Below are 12,348 nucleotides of genomic sequence, written 5' to 3'. Positions count from 1 at the left end.
CCAGATTACACCACTTCCACAGGAACTAAATTATGCTGGTATCCCCAAAAGAGGCTAAGCATAAAAATCTAAAGAACTATGCAGCCATGTTTCAGAGGTCTCCTCACAATGAGTTTTGCTTTGAGTGCCCACTGAGCACAGCACAGGTGGCTCTGTGCACCAGGTAAGGATAATGCAGATGAAACTTGAGAAAGTTTTTACATATAGTCAAATCATTTAACTCTAGCACTTTTGAATACCATCCACTAAGCAGCGAGGGAGTATCCTTCATTTCACAGAATTTATTCCTGTCATTAAAACCACTGAATACACACCCTGGCAAAAGAGCCAACTGCAAAGTGACTCATAGGGTAGAATTAGGCACATTTTCCAGAGTGCCATCTACTTCCAAAAAAAACACTCCAAAAACAACAAAACCAAAACTACCAAATCAAAACCACCCAAGCAACATTTGTAAAACTTTCCATGGGGTCTTTGAAAGGTATTATAGCCTTTGGAAGAAAATAAAAACTGATGTTGTCATATCAACAAACTTGCAGAGCTGCACAGGTGACTACATGGATGGAATTATGAACAATTTGACTTTCAATTTCAAAGTATTTGCAAAAAACCTTCAGCTTTTCTCAGTTTTATTAGCCAAAGAAAATTTTTAATTTCATAAAAAAGATTCTTTGATTATAGCTTATTTGTGGTTAACAAATAGGGATTTGGCTACCCTGGATTTGCACAGTTAACAAAGCAGAATCCTGCTTTCAGATTATCTATGGCTCCTGTTTCAACAGCAGTAAAATATATTCCACACAACTGTGATGATGTACCTAAACCAGGGTAAAAATATCCCCAGCCAATTTTGATAATCAAAACATCAACAGGTATCTCATTTTGGAGATGCACTTTCCTATGCTGAAATAAGAGTTTTCATTTGTATAGCTACATATGCTTAAGAAATAGGGCCAAAATGCAGGTACAGGCAAAAGCAACTCAAAAGAAATCTGTACATGTAACATTAAAATGCTCTTAGTCAGTCCACCTGTAGCCTACAAATCCTAAGGTTAGTAAGGCAAGAGGATATTTCCATTACTACTGAAGACTTAAAAAAATTAAAACTTCCAGGCCTAAGCATCATAGCTTCCTGAATGCAAGCACCTCCCATGCAAAGTGGGGTTAATGAAAAATAAGGTCTGCTATTTACTATTTTTTTATTATAGAGAACACATTTCCATTAGGTGATCTTTCTCTACACTCACTTCATTTGTCCCAGAGGCATAATGCTTTCACTAACTTGTATATAAATTTGTTGTTTGTTTACAGGAAGCTTAAATCAGTAGTGCAGAAGTATCAGCAAAGCAGTCTCATTCTTTTGCTAGAATGAGCAGCAAGTTCTGTTGGAATATGTAACAACTGCTGCCTTACTTTATCAACAAACAGGAGCTCAATTTAGCACATAGGAAATGGGGACCAGAGAGCAACGGCTCCCCAAGAACAAAGGTGGAAATACAGGGAATTTCAAGATGAGGGATGCTGGTAACACCAGAGAGCACTTGTATTAAAGAACAGCAAAACATGTTTCTCAGACATATGCCTACTGAAATTGAAAACTATGATTAAAGTTGATCTTTTTGAATTGGTTCATCCCAATAAAGATTTTTAGCCCCTAAGATATAAAAACCTTGTTTAGTTTCTGCTGGAGTTGATGTGCGTGCTTAGCACACATCATTTCATCATAAAACCTGTTTTTTAACAAGCAACTCAGTAGCTAATCCTTCTGCCACCCAGCAGCATTTTCCCACATGGAAGGCTCAGCTATGCCAGTGAGCTTTGGGTAGCTCCCCAGCTCCTCCCTGTCTCCACTGCCCATATGGGCAGGGCAACGGCTGAGTTTGAAAAACAACATATTGGCTCCATTTCTTCCCTGTTCTTTTTTTCCCCCCTTCACCACCAGTACTCTCTTTACTTGATTTCTGAATAAATGAAATGCTAGAATGTAAATAATATTTCTTATTTGATAAGGTTTTAATTGTATCATTAAGTTATTACAGATAAAATATGTGCTTGACAAAGGCAGTGCTAACTGCAAAGCCTCGAAGGTACTTATGTGTAGGTCTATTAATAGCTGGGTTTCATAGCACCGAGCTCTCCAGTGAAGATATCAGGTTTGCCATCTAAACACCACACTTAGAAATCACTCTTAGAAGATTTAGGAGCTTGGTTTGATTCACTGCTTGTTTGATACTCTAAAATGAATTCTGACTCAAGGGGAGAAACCTCTACTCAATTTTTCAAAGCAACAAAACTGGCTTAACTGACTTAAATGGAATTTAAAATTCATCTTCAGAGATGACCACCACAGTTTGCAAAGACGGGTGTCTAGAACTTACTATGAAACTGGATTTGTTTTTTAAGCCTGGCTTTTAGTTCAAGAGCTTAATTTTAGTTATGCACCTCTTCAAAACAAATTATCAACCCAATTTATTTAGAAATATTCTAGATCCTTATTACAAAACAGACACAGGGTGGGCGGAGGACATTGACTCACTCTAATTTGTTCCCTTCATGTTTAACAGTACTCCACCTTTCATGTATTATCATTGTTCTTACTTATGAAGCTTTCATACACAACTGGGACAGAAAGAGCCATGCTAATACCATATTTTGAAAATTTTAAGTCACAAAACTCGGCAGACAATCTGAAAGGTAGACACAGTACTTAGTCCCAGTTTGAACACTTCTGCATGCCTGACACCTTTCTGCTTTATGTACCATAGATCTGTCTGGACTCAGTTTCACGTAGACTTTTAGTATCAGCTTTGTTGCAAGGATTACCAGGCTCAAACTCCAAAACAGCCTTTTGCCCTTTTCTAGAAGCCAATAAACATCTATTTCTAATACCAAGGGATGCACAATGCAAGAACCAAGCACGTATTTATGTAAAACCCCCAAGTAATAAGAATACCTTTATAAGACAGCTCACTGTCAATTAAAGGGAAGCACACAGTTCCGCTGGAGTGCAAGCGGACACTAGGTGTGCCTCAGCTTACAAGCCAACTTCCATGTTCCTGCAGAGGAGACAGCTGGATTATTTGCCTTTTTTTGGGAAACAGACACAACAGTCATCCCAAGTATTACCTCTCCCTTGCAATTAAATGGAATCTGTGTTACAATAAATCAGCACACCAGAAGGGCAGGAGAAGACAGATTGTGACTCTGTCAGAACACAAGGAAGCTCAGGGACTCCTGTAATCAGTGCAGCAGAATTTACCTTCACGCAAGGCCCTTGGCTGTCTCCAAAGGACTCCGAAGCGTCTGAGTGATATGAGGCTGCACCACTACCTCAAAAGCCTGTCTGACAGTCACTTTCACAACCAGCCAGTCTCAACAAAATCCTAGTACTATGGCAGCAAACTTCCTGGCTTCCAGGGAAGGTGATGAGATGCTCCACGAGTGGTCTTTACACACAGAAGCATCATAAGGCTGGGGGAGCAGCACCAAACACTGACCATACACTACAACTACCTTAGGGACAGACACAAACCCTCACTTATGGCTTTTGGGGTATGCAGACTTTTACAAACTTACTGTCCAGGCAGTTCCTCATGAAAACCCTTTGCAACAAAGGAAGTGGTAAATTTCCACTTCACAAAAGGGACCTTGGCAGAGTAGAAATATTCACCAAAGTCTGTTAGAGAATGAGAAAATTCCCAAGACACCATGTCTTATTTTTTATGTTACAAGGGACAAAAAATGACACAATTAACATCTTAGATATTGGAAGTACTACTCCAAATAGAACCTCTACTATCCTCACATTTTAAAGCCAAGTAAGTTTAAGTCACTATGACTTAACATATTTAATGCCACAATGCTAAACAGATTTAGGCAAACTATCAATAACAATGAAACTGGAGCATGCAACTCCATCAGTTTCTGAGAGCAAGCCATTTTTTACTTGTAATTTCAATTTTTATTTTCTTCTACTATTCAGAAAAACCAATAAAGTCACCATTTTTGGTTAAAGAAGGCAAATTCCTAAGTAAATATGCTCCACAAAGGATGTTTCACTATAGCAAGTTAAGTACTAGTTTAAACAGGCTGAAGAGCAAAGAGCTCCAAGCTAAATCAACATTTTATTAAAACACACATTCATAAAACGTTACCATTCCTTTAAAAGAGCAACTCAAAAGCAAACAAACAAAAAAAATCCCCAAGTAATAAACCGGATATTTTACACTAGATATTACTATTGAACATTATGGCACAGACCCCCGAACACAGGTGTCAAACTATAGCACTAACAACAACAAAACCCAGCTTCCTCACAAAGCAGCAACACTGCCACATTCACATTCTGTACCTCTCGAAACGCTTTTTAACGGGGAGGCTGACAAAAACCAGCCACACATTCAGCCGCGGTGAAACAATCGGCGTGCCCGTTCATTGTTTACACACGGGGCCAGCACACCATTTCAGAGCCCGGGCCGCTCGGGCCCTCTCGCACACGCCGCGCCGGGGCCTGGCCGGGCCCGCAGCCCGAGCGCCGCGCTCCGGTTCTCCGCCATCCGCCGCGGCCCGGGCTCCGGGCGCGCTCCCCGGCGGGCGGCACGGGCCGTGCCATCCAGCCCAAAATGGCTCCCGGCCCCAACAAAGCCCGCGGCAGCCGGCCCGGCCCGGCCCCCGCGCTCCCCGTCACTCGCCGAGTTTGAATTCACTGGAGGCGGCGGCCCGGCCGACCCCACCGCCTTAACCCCTGCGGCTCCGCGTCCCTCCTCTCCCCAGCCCGCCGGCACACAACAAAAGGCGTGTTTCACCTCGCCCGTCACGCTCCTGAAACGCCTCACCTGCCCGATAAAGCACTCCCAGTGTTGGCTATCAAATTAAACCCGGACATCTTACAGTTTACAACCAACACCTGAATGCCTAAACGCCTACAACTTATAATCACCAAATCACAAGGCAGTCAAGCACCGCAGATGTAAGGATATCTATACACCACCACGCTTACTAATAGATCAATGTAAAAAGCCTGCTAACCTTGTCAATAAAACCCTCCGTCCAGCTCACTCACGACAACAACACCCTGCAACTCACTTCCACAACACTGGTATGAAAATCAGCAAGCAGTAATTCAGACCCATATGTAAAAGCAAGAATTAGACATTAAAATTCACTGGGAAATTCAACAGAAGCATTAGCCTGGAACAGTGAGTTGCAAAGAACTGAAACAGAAACATAAAAAAAAAATTAGCAAATATTTAACTTCCTTTTTGCGTAATGTTAAACTGAAAACCAGGTGGTGGGATGGGGGGCCTGCAAACGCTGCAGAAACCCAGAATTTGCTGGCTAATATTTTCCTTCCCTATAACATACTATAAACACTATATTTTTAAAATGTATTTTAACTTAATACGACACTAAATAAGGCAACATAAAATAAGGCAAATCAAATACTTTTTCTTCCCAGCAGATATAAAACTTACTGGAACTGTCAGAAAACAGGTGCTGTCTCCAGTGTTTCTGACACTTCTACCCCTGTGGTCACTGAAGGGCAACCAAACGTGAACACGGCATGAGGAACTCAGCACTACCACCTCAAAACGAGCACAGCACGAAAAAAACACATTTTGCTGTAGAAACACGAGCAGTCACTCAGTCGGCGAGCAATGCCAAACTCTGCTACAGTAAACCCGTCTGTTGAACACCACTTTCCCCACAGAAGCAGCTGCCCTGAGGTGACAGCCAGGTGACAGCCGGGGGACAGCGAGGGCAGGTTTGTCCACCTGTGCTACCCAGACCAGAGCACAACCCCCATCACAGCACGTTACCTTTGCACCAAGGCTCGGCAACTGCGGCGAGCGCCGGCACCCCCGCGCACTTATCAGCTCTTTCACAATCAGGGTGGAAAGCTGCAGGTGATAATTTCTTCTGACAAGGAAACCCTCCAGGTGCCAGGCCCAGAGGGACCCGGGCAGCTGAGGTTTCTCTCTCCTCCCAGCGAACAGCACCGACCTACAGAACTCCGGGCTAACCAGGGGTCAGCGCCTGCCCCTCGACTCCAGCCCGCAGCGCCTCACGCGCCGCTGCCTCCCCGGCGCCGCTGCCCGAGCCGGGAACGCCGATCCCCAGCTCGGGGGAGGCCGCAGACCCGAGACACCGTGTCCCGGGGGCTCCCACGCGGGCGAGCGGCCGCCATACGCGGCCCCGGCCCGGCGGGAAGCGGCGGCGGACGGGCGGGCCGGGGACGGGGGAGCGCGGGCGGGGGCGGTTGGCAACGGCCGGGGCGGGCTGAGCCCCGCGCTCCGGGGGCGGGCGGGGGAGCGCGGCCTGGCCCTGCGCGACGGGGAGAGCCGTGGCGGGGGTTACCTGGTGCCGATGCAGCGAGGGAAAGGCAGAGCCAGCAGCAGCGGCGGCGGCGGTGGCGGCGGCTGAGATTGTCCGGGCCCCGCCCGCTTTGCCGAGGCCGCCGGGAGCCCCCGCCCCGCCCGCGCGGCGCGTGCCGGCAGCGCCCCCTCAGCGCCCGCCCCGCGCGGCCCCTCACACACGGACACGGGGCTCCGGCTCCTCCTCCTCCTCCTCCGCCTCCTCCTCCTCGGGCCCCGCTGGGGTTTGCCCCCGCCAGCGGCAGCAGCCCGGCCGCCTCCTGCCTCGCCTTCCCGCTCCGCAAAATGGAGCTGTGGGAGCCTCTGGAACGAGCAGTAGAGAGGCGAGGAGACTTAACTCAGATTTTCACTCCGGCCTCTATTGCTTGACTCACTGACTTTCCCTCCCAGTGTTTCCTCTGCTTCCTTCCTACCCGGCCTTTTGGGGATTTTCTTTCCCTTTGATTCGCCGTCCTCCGCTAAGACTTTGGCTCTGGCACAGCGCGCCCGGCCCCTCGGTGGGGCTGAAGCGCTTCGGCTCCGTGCGGTGCCCAGCCGAGTCTCGCCAATGCCAACATCGGGCTACAGAAACCTCCGGACAGCCACACGGAAAAGAAATCGAAGAATGGCTTGGGTTGGAGCTGACCTTTAAGCCTATCTAGTTCCAACTCCCCTGCAATGAGCAGGACACCTCCCGCTACACCAGGTTCCTCCAAGCCCTGTCCAGCCTGGCCTTGAACACTTCCAGGAATGGGACTGGCTCTTGGCAGAGAGGAAACAAGCCCCATTGTTCAAACACTTGGGAAACGTATGCAAATACATTCAGTGTGAAGCCTGTGCCCGAGTGACGTTTTGTTAAGCCCTCAGTCTCCCCGAGTCCACAGTTCTCTTGCGGTCCCAGCTGTAGGCAGGGACTGTGCAATGTCAGAATAGAATAGGGAATGTGTCACTTGGGAAAGGCTAACCGGGGCATAAATTGTTATTTACTTGTGTGTGCAAGAGAAATGACTCAGCTTGCTAATAAAATGTGTGATTATCAAATAATCCAAGTGTTTGGATGCAAAATGAGAGAAGGCAGCTAATCCTTAAGAAACAGAAAATGAAAGATAAACACATTCACTTAAGGTATTAGCTGATATTGATGTAGCACTGATTTTGGGCAGTTACTGTTTCTTTTCGAAGTGCTTTGCTCCATCTGTGCGACAGTTTTAAGATGCTGCAGCCAAAGTTGAGCTGACCCCAGTGACACTTGGAAGCCAGTGCCTGGTTTGGTCAGATGTGCAGCCCCGCACCAGTCGCCTCCTCCCTGCATATGGCTGAGTATTTTGCAGAATCAGTTTTCTGGCCACTCCTCCTCTTTCTGTACTTACTCCACACCTGTTTTCCTGTCTTAAGAATAGATAATATTTAAAGGCTTAAGATACTCAGGGCAAAATCACCTCTTAGTTTAAATCCCCCTGAAATTCGAAATTCCTTGGTGGTGTGAGGCCAGGCCCTCTCAGAGATGTTTCCCACCCTATTCCCCTGGAGCCCAGGGCAGGCAGCACTCAGCTCTGGCAGGACAAGGCGTGTTGCTCCATTCTCCCAGGGTGCTGCTCCAGCTTCCTGGGCTGCTCTGACTTGTCCAAGCAGTTGTTTTTCCATCACAACCAGGCCAAGAGGCTGGATGGAGGATGATGGCTAAAGCTCAGTTTTCCCTCCACTCCTCAGCTATGAGAAGCAATAAAGCTTTTTTTAAGTTTTCAGGGTTTAAGGGAAACTTGGTCAGATGTCCCAGTTTTGTTAAAAGAAGCTGGTACATACAGGGAGTTAATTTTTTCACATTTCAGAAGAAACTGCTCTGAGGCAAACAAAAATTCTTTCAAGATTTCTCAGCATCTAACAAGTTCTGAATGTAAAGTGGGCTGACAATTTTATTGGCTAAGCTGAAGTGTATAGAAAAAGGGTCAGTAAGAATAAAAATTGATTATATTAAAAATGTTCCAGTTTTAACATTGTGAAGGGCAGTTAAGAATTTAAAGGAAACAAGCTTTCTGTACTGACACCAGGTATGGGAAACTGCAATACAAGGTCAAACCAATCCAAGGACCACATTTCCCTAATTCTCCCTTCCTCTTCCCTTTCCCCTTCCCCTTCCCTTCCCTCTGTGATTCCCACATTGTTGCTCCCTTTCCTCTGTGATTCCCATTCCCAGTGCACTCCAGCAGTCACACCTAGCAAACCTGTTCTGCTCCACGTTCTGGTCCTTGCTATCAAAAGGGGCAAATCCCCACAGTGTTTGAAGGTACAGACTCAGTGTGGCAGAAACCAGTGCAGCGAGGTGTTTCTGACTGGCACTACTGGGCATGGCATGCTGCTGCACAGGGTGGGAGTGGTGACCTTTTGTGTCCATGGCTGGGGAGATCCTCATATATATGTAGTAATATCAAAATCACCTAAAATATCTGGAAATCTGATTTCTTGCTCATGAAAGAAAAGGTTTCTCGCCATCTGCAATCCTTTGTGATTAAGCTCACCTGGGCCCTTTTCCTACACCTGTCAGCCAAAGGCAGTGGGTGCTCCATCCAGAGCAATTGGGTTATCAGGTAAAGGGGGATGCAGAGCACTTCAGATCAGTTTTGCCACTAGATCTCTGTGGTCCTGACTTACAGGGGATTTCAGACATTAACAAGAAAAGCCGATTACAGCCAAGGCAGGCCGGCAGAGCAGCCGTTCTCCTCACAGCTCTCATCTGCTGCTTCAGCTCAGCTCCTGCTTCTCTGGGGGATTGATCCCGGTAAATGGACACAAGCTTGTTAAGTGCATTTTTTGTTGATCCTTCAGCTGCCTAATAATGAAGATTTTGTCTTTTATTTTTCTTTCTCTCTTTTTAAAACATGGTTAGAGCTCCACATGAAGGGCTGAGACACAGAGCAGTCCATGATGTATCCAGCAGGATCAGCTCTGATCCACTCTTCCTGCCAACACCTTCCTGCTCACTTTCCCATGCAGGCATCCTAACACAGATTCTGCAAATGAAACAGAAACTTGGCTGCTCTCAAGCCAGCAGTTGGCTTTCCCAAGCCGAGGTGTTACTTTATATTTGGGGCAGTGCTCTGGTGTGTTTGTGTGGTGCAGACAAGGGGCTTCTCCCAAGCAAGATAAAGCCTGTGCAACAGCCCATCAGAACTCCAACCTCTACATATAGAACTATTACAGTATAATTTATTTATAATAAATAAATAACTTCTACCATAATGACATAAATACCTATCTTGGTTTTACTGTACAATAACTGCATAATTTTATCATAGTACTATGTAGTAAAACTGTACTATGGACTATACTTGTTCTTTCTGGTGACTCCTGGTTTTAACTTATTATACCTTAAATAGCTAAATTTTTCTATGTAGAGATTAGATTAGATTAGAGCAGAGCTGTGATATGTTATTAGAGCCTATAATAACTTTGCAGTTATAGCTGGAGGTCAGTCCCTGGGCACAGGCTGCTGACACAAGCAGAGAGGTGCATTAGTGCACCTTCCCTGTGGGCTCACATGACCCTGCAGGGCCAGACACCTGCAGAGTGGCAGCAATCTGCCAGAGCATTCCTGTGGAAATCTGCACATTGCCTGTATGGACCCACACGGATGAGAAGTGGATGGATCTGGAACATACTTAACCACCAGCCTCTCCTAAAAATGCTCTCTGATGTAGACCTCATCTCAGCGTTTAGGTATCTCATTTGTCAGTGCCCTGTCAATGTCTAATTAATTGAATCTCTTTAAGGTAGTTAACAAATATGTAAAAGAGTTGATATTCAGTTAGACAAACACATGTACTTACCTAAAAACATTTGTTCTGCTGAGAATCCGAGTCCCAGGATCTTCCACAACAGGTCTTCCGGCTTACAAGGACGAAGACAGAGGCACAACTGCTTGTCACAGGAAGGGCAGGGCTAAAGGCTGCTTATCTAAAGTGCCTGAAAGCCTGAAAGCTCGAGATAACAGCTCTGCCCCCCAAAATTGTCCTTGCTTAAACGTTACGTAATGCATATGGTGCCAGTGACATTCTGTAATGAGCACTAACTAAATCTAGAAAACATAAGAGCTGATCTGGCCGAACAGGGAAAAAAACCCAAAACATTTTAATTGCGTTCATACTGATCCACTAAAAGTTTGAAGCTGGAAAGTTGAGTCTCAAAGAAAATTACTTTAAAATCCAGACTCATACACCATCCACAGGAGACTCAATAACAGTACATTTTTGTAAAGGGATTTAAGAAATTTGGGTTATATAAGTTGAAGTATGGTAAACTACAAGCAAGGTTAGCACATTGTCAAGTCCTGCATCCAGAAGACCTTCTAATAAAAGGACATAGTGGCAGATCCCCAGTTTGTCACGCAAACAACATCAAGCTGGTGTTTAGCATGTCTCCAATAGGACTATTAGAATATTCATTTCAACAAGCTCTCCTGGCTCTGAAGAAAAGATGGTTTGTTGGATGATGTGGAGATTTTTCTTTGTGAGGCATCCCACAACAGACTGCTCTGAAAGATAACAAAATGCTTAACATATGGAGAAAAAAAGTTCCCAGCCTGCTGAAGATATCAAGCTTGATGAATACTTCAGCTCTTACTATTTGTGTGCCAGCTTTAGAACATCTTGAAAAACTTTGACTAGATTCCATGTCAACCAAGAATGTTCTCTTCTCTCATCCCACATTTGAAGTTGGGTTTGCAAACATCTCTTATTTAGATCACAAGAGTAATTAAAAGCACTTGACCAACATTTGTACTGCAACTATCATGAGGCTGCTAGTCAGTGGTAAAGAATCTAAATTTTGTCAATATAAGAAGCTAAAAATATCATGCCTGTAGTACTGTCATTAAGTAGGATTTATTTGGGGGACTTTCAAGGGAACTTTACCATAAGAACTGTGTTCTTGCTGCTGAAGTGAAACTTCAGGTTGTATTGGAGGAACCTGCTGCTCTGCAGTGCTTTGAGAGACTATTTTGAGAACAAGGTCTCTGCTAGGATAGTTACAGAGTCTATTTCCAGTCCAATTTAATTGGCTTTTTAATAATTGATTAGACTAAGGAAACAATTTCATGGAACCACAGAATAGTTTAGGCTGGAAGAGGCCCCTGGAGATGCTGTATGTAGTCCCACTCCTGCCCAACAGGCTCAGGCAGAACAGGTTTCCCAGGGCTGTATTAAGTCAGATTTTGAGTATCTCCAAGGCTGGAGACTCCACAACCTCTTCACTCTATTTAATGTTTTCTAGGGATTTTTACTTCACTCACATTGTGCCTTATAAGAATTTTAGCTGCCTCTCCACATACAGTGAGTTAAATAGTTAATAGTTTTTAGTGAATTAAAATGCTGCTCAGCACAGGAACAGCTGTACTTCAGCTTTTCATGAGAAGAAAACTCAACTTCAAAGACAGTACAAAGGATCTAAAATGAGTATCCTATTCTACAGGAATGCACAATAGCTTTTGGAGCTGTAAGAAACTCATCAACTATTCTGTATCATTAGTGTTATTGTCCCTTTTTGGAGAATTTTCAAAGCAACCCAGTATTTTGTGAAGTGGCCAGAAGTTTGACTTTTGCCTTTAAGCTAGGAATAAAACTTGTCTTGTGTGTGTGATCTGTCTCAAATGTTCCTTTGGGAAGGAAGTAGACATTGCTGTACATGGATCATGGGTTGGTTAACAATTATGTCACAGGCCTGAAAAGGTAAAGTGAGGTCAGATGGACAAACAAACATGAGCACTTCCTACAGCATAAGGAGTATGAACAACCCCCATGGAGTCTGTTTTTAGACTTGACACAGAGCCAAGGCACTTGGGAATTAGAAGCCAAAGAGTCTTTCTGTCTGTAATGCAGATAGTTCAAAAAACCCGCATCGGAATCCTGATTTTCCATGATTTGTGTGTGCAAAAAATAAACAGCACACTACCCCACAATGGCAAGACAAGCATCCAGGAGCTCCCTTATTTCATTACACAGCT

At 45.0% G+C, this 12,348-nt stretch overlaps 1 protein-coding gene across 9 annotated transcripts in view; it reads right to left on the bottom strand.

Annotated features, from left to right (window-relative positions):
- SUN1 (Sad1 and UNC84 domain containing 1) overlaps nucleotides 1–10,199 on the bottom strand; it is a 33,468-nt gene extending 23,269 nt beyond the window's left edge. For 5 of the 9 annotated variants that reach the window (XM_039560139.1, XM_039560140.1, XM_039560141.1 and 2 more), the window contains exon 1: nucleotides 6,358–6,443. The gene's annotated coding sequence lies outside the window, so the exon portion shown is untranslated. Of the gene's footprint in view, nucleotides 1–4,351; nucleotides 4,534–5,819; nucleotides 6,043–6,357; nucleotides 6,446–10,177 lie in introns of those variants that run through there. The other 4 variants (XM_010392430.3, XM_039560145.1, XM_010392429.3 and 1 more) reach the window with 4 other exon arrangements.
- Between the last annotated feature and the right edge of the window lie 2,149 nt (nucleotides 10,200–12,348).

The sequence above is a fragment of the Corvus cornix genome, chromosome 14, assembly GCF_000738735.6.
Source record: "Corvus cornix cornix isolate S_Up_H32 chromosome 14, ASM73873v5, whole genome shotgun sequence".
In the NCBI taxonomy this organism is placed as follows: Eukaryota; Metazoa; Chordata; class Aves; order Passeriformes; family Corvidae; genus Corvus; species Corvus cornix.
Note: the sequence above shows the minus strand (reverse complement) of the source record. Positions and strands in the feature narration are given on the sequence as shown.